Source organism: Pholcus phalangioides, unplaced genomic scaffold (assembly GCF_987345545.1).
Source record: "Pholcus phalangioides strain wild (caught in Gottingen) unplaced genomic scaffold, Ppha-v1.0 ptg000016l_1, whole genome shotgun sequence".
NCBI lineage: Eukaryota > Metazoa > Arthropoda > Arachnida > Araneae > Pholcidae > Pholcus > Pholcus phalangioides.
Window position 1 is genome coordinate 9,711,416 of NW_028301609.1, and position 6,411 is coordinate 9,717,826.

Consider the following 6,411-nt stretch of genomic DNA (forward strand, 5'->3'; position numbering starts at 1 on the left):
CCCGGCTTAATCTCTTTCATTCCTCATCAGAAAAGTTTGTAACCTGGTGTCACGACCGACTCGACCTTAACAAGGCTTGTACTCTGTAGCAGTAGCGTTGAGATTGTATTATCTTTCCTATAGAAAGTTTTAGAAGATCTAAATAGTGTCGAAGCAATGCTCGGTCCGCTCGTGAAAAGCCTGCCCGCTGCTCTGAAGCAAAGCGTCGTCCCGAAGAGGAATAACTATGCACTTGTGAGCCGTCCCCGAGAGCCTCTGTCTCACGCGGAGCTGTGGACGCACGGACTCCTCATCACTTCGGCTATCCTGGCTTTTCCTGTCTGGGTGCTGATGCACGTCAAAGAGTACCGGGGTATTAAGTAGCCAAGTGTCATGGTACGTCGATTTGAATTGTTAATTTGTTTTAATTGGGTCATGCCAATTTGAATGCTATTCTGTGTGCTGTTGCATGTCGGGGGTGGATACTCATGCCCTGTATACTGTGTGCGCCACCTCTATATCTCATAAAATAGACCAATATTGTCTTAATGTGTGTGAGGGAATGGCAGGGGCCGTTTCTCATCCGGACCCCGGGCAGATATGGATTTTTGGAGCACCCTTATGTATAGTGCTCTATAGCCCTGTTCACACATGTGCTAATATTACGGTAGCATTGGGTGTGCTAGCACCCGCTTGACGACTGTGTTCCTTCGTAAGTAAGGAAATTTAGAGAGGTCATTGATGAAAATTCTTGAAGTGGGTTTGAAACCCGCTTTTCTATTTCCCATGTGAGCGGGGCTTTTGAGGCAGAGTCAACCCCCCCCCCCCCCCACATGCCTGTAATATAATAGGCAACTAATTTGTCAAGTGCTCCAAAATCTGCCCCATTGTAAGTGGTGAAAATAGAGTTACCCTTATTGGGCACCTAGAACACAACATGATTCTCCGACAATTTTGGCAATTTTTTTTCCTTTCTCAATACGTCTAATGGCCCAATGAAAAGTCCCAATGCTGTAACTGACTTTATGGATGCCAAAAAAAATAAGGTATCAAAATTCAAAAATGAAACATTTTAAACTAAAAAAAACAGATTCTTTTAAGTAAACAATGGCCAGAAACAGTGCTGTAACTAGGTGGCTGTAACCGCACTGGGCCCTCTTAGAGGGGGGGGGGGCCCCTAAATGAAAATTTCTGCACAGGAATGGTTAGTTTTGACAGTGATCAGAAGTCTTTCCTGTTGCATAAGTAATAAATATTCTTTAAAGAAATGAAACCCAGATTCTATTTTAGATAATAAACCAATCAGAATATAAAAGTCTTTAATAAAAAATATTAAACGTACAACCTGGAAACAAACTCAAGGATTATAATATCCAATAAAAAATTCAATCCGCACATTTCATTGCGCAAGCTGCACTGCAGACACAGAAGGAAGAAAAAAAATATCTCGGAGCTCAATAATTTTCAAAATGCTGCGGCAAAACAAAAGCATATCCTAGCTCGCAACATATATAGGGTGGCGCCATTCATAGGCGGAGATAGACTTGGAAGTCTGGGGGGGGGGCAAGGTCATTATTGCTGGGGGGGGGCCAGATGATGATGATGTTAATTCCTACACAACATATACATTAGATCTGCGCACTCCCTTTTTGATGCTGGGGGGCATTGTCCCCCGTATCTCCGCCCATGGCGCCATTTAGAAGGAAAGCGGGGCCCTCTCAACTAACATTCTGGAAGAATGATAGGCAACGTATCATTGGATGAACAGGCGCCAAAATTAGTAGCAGATTATGTCTGTTCCCCTATATTTCTGTTGTAACCTGACACTTGACGTAGGGAAAAAAATTCTTTTTTACCACTCACCTGCTTTTCCCTCCTCCTTTCTCATGGCCCAATAACAATCCACATTATGTATCAAAATAATCTAAAAAGTATCCACGTGTGTTTTATATCCATGGAATTGAATGCACAGTACACTGGTACTACCAAATTTTTAAAAAAAAAATCAAGAAAATGGAAGATGAAATTCACTGGAAAAATAAATTCCGCAGGATATTTGATAAGTTGTTGCGAAGCCTCGTTCCCGACAGAAGCAGTTTAGCACTGTAAACGATGGGGGGAAAAATCTGTGCTGAAATTGACTGAGAGTGGAATATATAGCGCCACTGCACAGTGAAAGCGAAATGACAAAAAGTTCAAAACCGCAATAGTGCAGAAAACGTTTTGTCCAATTGCTAACATACCTTTATCAGGGGTCTGTCTAGACTTTTTTGTAGGGTCCCGTGCAAATGTTCTTTATTTTTGTAAAAAGGGTCAGTAATTTTGTGAGTAATTAATTTCGTGTGAAGCAAAATGATCTAGTCACTTTTAATGTCAAATTTATGGTTTCGCTAATTTGTATTTTGTGAAAGGGCCGTTTTTTGAGGTCCAGAATTTTGTGAAGGGTTCGTTTTCAGACCCAAATTTTGGCTGAACAGACCCCTGTCTATATGAATATGCAATTGAGACATGAGTGGAAACATAGTAAAATTGCTACAGCTACAATCATAGATGTGATTTTGCCTGTACTTTGTCATGACCCCCCTCGCCCCCAAATATAAATGATAAAAAAATTAAAAAGAAATGCAGCGGCTAATGATAAAAATAGTAACAAACGAGGGATCAAGATTTGAAATATAAAATTCTAGACCAGATATGGAGCTGAGCGATCGCATCCCCGAAATCAGAATATGTCAAAATCTGCAACGTACGTCACAGGACAGTTGGTGCTACTGCAGAACAACCTGGAAGAATTTTAAGAAAAAGTGTAGAAAACACTATTATGGGGATTTTTACCGCAAAAAATTTCCAGTCAATCAAGGGTTTGTTGCAAAACAATACAAAGCATTCTGGTTTGGAGGGATCACATCTGTGTTTGCTAGAATGACATTTTCGGCACTTTCACTCGAATTTCGTGGGGAAAAAACTCAACCAATCATTCATGGTACTTTACTAGGAGCTCATCAAAAGAAAAGCACAATAAGGGAAATTTTTTTTATAAACAGTGAAAGCACAGGGGTTAAAATGCAATGATGTGAAATAATGCTCTAGAAGGGTGTGCACGCACTGACAATATGCACAAATCCAGGGAAGTGATCTCTCCCCCCCCCCCCCCAGAAGAGCTAGATGACACTGTCCCATAAAATTCAGGATGACGGGAAAACAAACTTACATAATAAATCAATCTTCCGTACATTGGCATACGCGGGGGGTTGGGGTTCTGAACCCCCCACCCCCAAGCCGAGATTATAGTGTTATTTTACAGGAAAAAAATTGAAACCCCCTTGAGAAAATTCTGCATACGCCTATGCTTCCCGATATACTGCTCTGGATCCGTACCTAACTGTTAATAACCATGTTGTTGACATTGGTGGGATCGGAAGCTTGTCAACAAAAAAATTCATATATTGGGAACCCGCCAATGTCAGGTAATTATAAATGACTTTCAAATCACCAGTGATGCATTTCCTTCTTCAGTAATCGTGACATAAATCAGATATTTAGGTTATATTGATGAAAGGTATGAATGAAGAGCCTTTCTTTGAATATTTTTCTTTTCATGTGTTGCGTTATTAATTTTTTGTTTTATGTTTTAGGCATTATGTTCAAGCAATGTAGTTTGATGGCGACAAGATATATGTGAAGCATTAAATGCTGTAATATTATGTAGAGATCGCTGGATTTTCCGTAATTAAAAGTATGTCTGATTGAATTTAGACTCCTTATTTCTGTTCATGAGACACATTTTGTATCGTTCATGTTGCCCATATGGGGAAAGTTTGTTATCCGTTGAGTGGTCGTAAAATAACTTTGCAAATATACGAGCCCTTAGTGACAGCATAAATGAACAGCACTAAATTCTATAGTTTAGAAATAGTACTAGCTGATAGTTTTTCTCGATACAGGAGAACATGAGTGTTTGCCAATATGATGCCAAACGTGAACAAAACAGTAGAAATCTCTCAAAAATTGCCAAATGTGTGGGAAATGAAACGCTCATATGTGGAGATCAAAGCAGTTGAATATAATTATCTTTATTCAGCTTTGGTGGAGATAGGCTAGGTGGTCTGAAGGGAACACAATGATGTCAAAACGATATAGTACACACACGTGTGTAAAGGTCACCATAGTACACATCTCAAATGTTTGGGGGGGGGGCATAACTAGGATTTTGCTCCCTCCCACAAATTCGATAATTTTATAACTGTGTTCTCGCTTAAAACTTCAATCTTCCAGTTCCGACCCTGCAGGGAGCATATCTTTGATCTAAAATTATGATACGCCTCACACTGTCAGCCTAACAATTTTTTTTTTGCTGTGATTTGATTCGAGTGTTGTGGGATGGCCCTGGCAGCTACAGCCCTGTGAAATGTTGAAGTTGAGTGTTGTAATGATTTGGCCAGTTGAAAGGTGATTGGTAGTGACAATGTCACATACAGTAAAACCCCCTCTTTTACGGACACTTGCAAGATAAAAAGAAATTTTTCCTTAAAAGAGGGGTGACCGTATCGAAGGAGGGGTGGGATGTTCCTGTTTAAATTGCATTATATAGTACTAACAATAACTGAAAAAGTTCTTTACTTGAATATGAATGAAATTCTGACAATATATGATGTGTTTATAGTCATGAAATGTAATTACTGCACAAATATTAAATTAAATTACAAAAGAAATATTATACAAAGTTTGTATACTGAATTGATATCTTTTGGAAAAACTGATCAATCAATTGTTTGGGGGGTTTTGCTGAATATTCAAAATATATTTTAAGCTGTGAGACTTAAAACTAATGTCACATTGAAGCAATCCAATGTCTTTCTGTGATTGCGTTTTTAGGAAAATATATTTAATCAATGCATTGAATTCATTTGCAAGAGCACAAACTCCAATTTTACATTTTTCACTGTATCTCAGACATCAATTTTTTCTGTTTAGTGATAGAGAACAACCATAACCAATACCTTCTAGAGCAGTCTGCTCTAGACGGTATTGCCATAGCGTGCCTTCTCGGAGCAGATCCCCTTAAAAGGGTTATTATTAGAGCCCGGAACTTTAGGCAATAAAAATGGTCGAAATAGGCAGACGAAAAAACACTAAAAATGCCTAAAATAGCCACTGCAAAAAAAGACATTTATAATTTTTGGAAGGGAAAAAAAATAATTGAAAACAAAAGATATTGAGGGTCCAAAAACTAGCTGAGAAATTGGTTGCACTTAATCTGTCTATTGTTTTAATTGTAGTTTATAATAACTGCATTATAATCCAAATTAAATTGATTTCAAGTCCAAAATAAAATGTTACTAGATCCTCAGGATTAGGGAAATTCCAGGGCTGCCATTACCAAACGCGGAGTCGGTGGATAAAATTATCTGTGGGGCTCTTCTCTCGGGTTGCAAATAATTCTCGTTCATTTGTTGTATTATTTGGAATAATCATTATCATTTCTATAATTGAAACATCACTATGTTGTTCTACTTTTGTAAAAAGAGAATTTTTTTTTTTCATATTACCACGTATGCATGACTCCTTCGAGCGCGGGGCTTCGTGTGGCCGCTTCTGTCACACACCCCTGAGGGCGACTCTTGTCAATGTAATCGAATACTAAATATGTATATTTAATAAATAACCATGATTGTTTTCAGAGCATTTATGGTGCAAAAAATAAAATCAAAACCTGGGCCTCAGAGCCCTGTCTGCTCCTACCCCGCCTTGTGTGAGCTATGACGTCAGTTCCATATTTCTTGGGACAATCATTGATCCGCTTTATAGCCACTAGAATAAGGGCCCCTTATCAAGTCGCCTTAGTCCGCTATACCAATACCTTCTGCTCTAGAAGGTATTGGCTATACACATACAAAGCAGTCTGGTGCCTGGGCGAGGCATATTATATGGGGTGTGTGCGGAAACAAATTTCTAATTTTCCTCTGCTTTTCTAACACAAGCTGCATTCAACTCAAACAAAATCACATTCGTCTAACACCATCCGGACAAAGCAAAGTTAATGCATGTCAACACCAATCTCTCAGATCACTTGGTTGCGTCTAAATGAGGCTGGAAGGGGGCTTTCCAATGATAATTAATACTGAGTGTTGGAAAATTTTAAAAAGAGAGATTCTTTTGGAGTTCTCATTGCTCTAAATATTCAAGTTTTACAGATTATGGCCTCTGAAATTCACTAATAAACTTAAAACTACGTTAGTATAGGCATTTATGGCACGAAAATTTCAAAAACAAATTTTTGCCAAAAAAAGTTTGAAAATAGAGGAAAAAAAGCATTTATGGGCATTTTGCCTGAACTTCCGGACTCTAGAGATAAATAATACAAAACCATGGAAGAAGCAGACTAGAAATAAAGTGTGAATTTCCACTGTTTTTGCTGTCAAAAAGGAAGAT

At 38.6% G+C, this 6,411-nt stretch overlaps 1 long non-coding RNA gene across 1 annotated transcript; it reads left to right on the plus strand.

The window, feature by feature from the left end:
- The first annotated feature begins 29 nt into the window (after positions 1–29).
- On the plus strand, positions 30–3,730 carry LOC149075014 (uncharacterized). Its single transcript, XR_016194320.1, has 2 exons — positions 30–375; positions 3,615–3,730. It is a non-coding gene; the product is annotated as an uncharacterized LOC149075014 (long non-coding RNA).
- Positions 3,731–6,411: the final 2,681 nt, after the last annotated feature.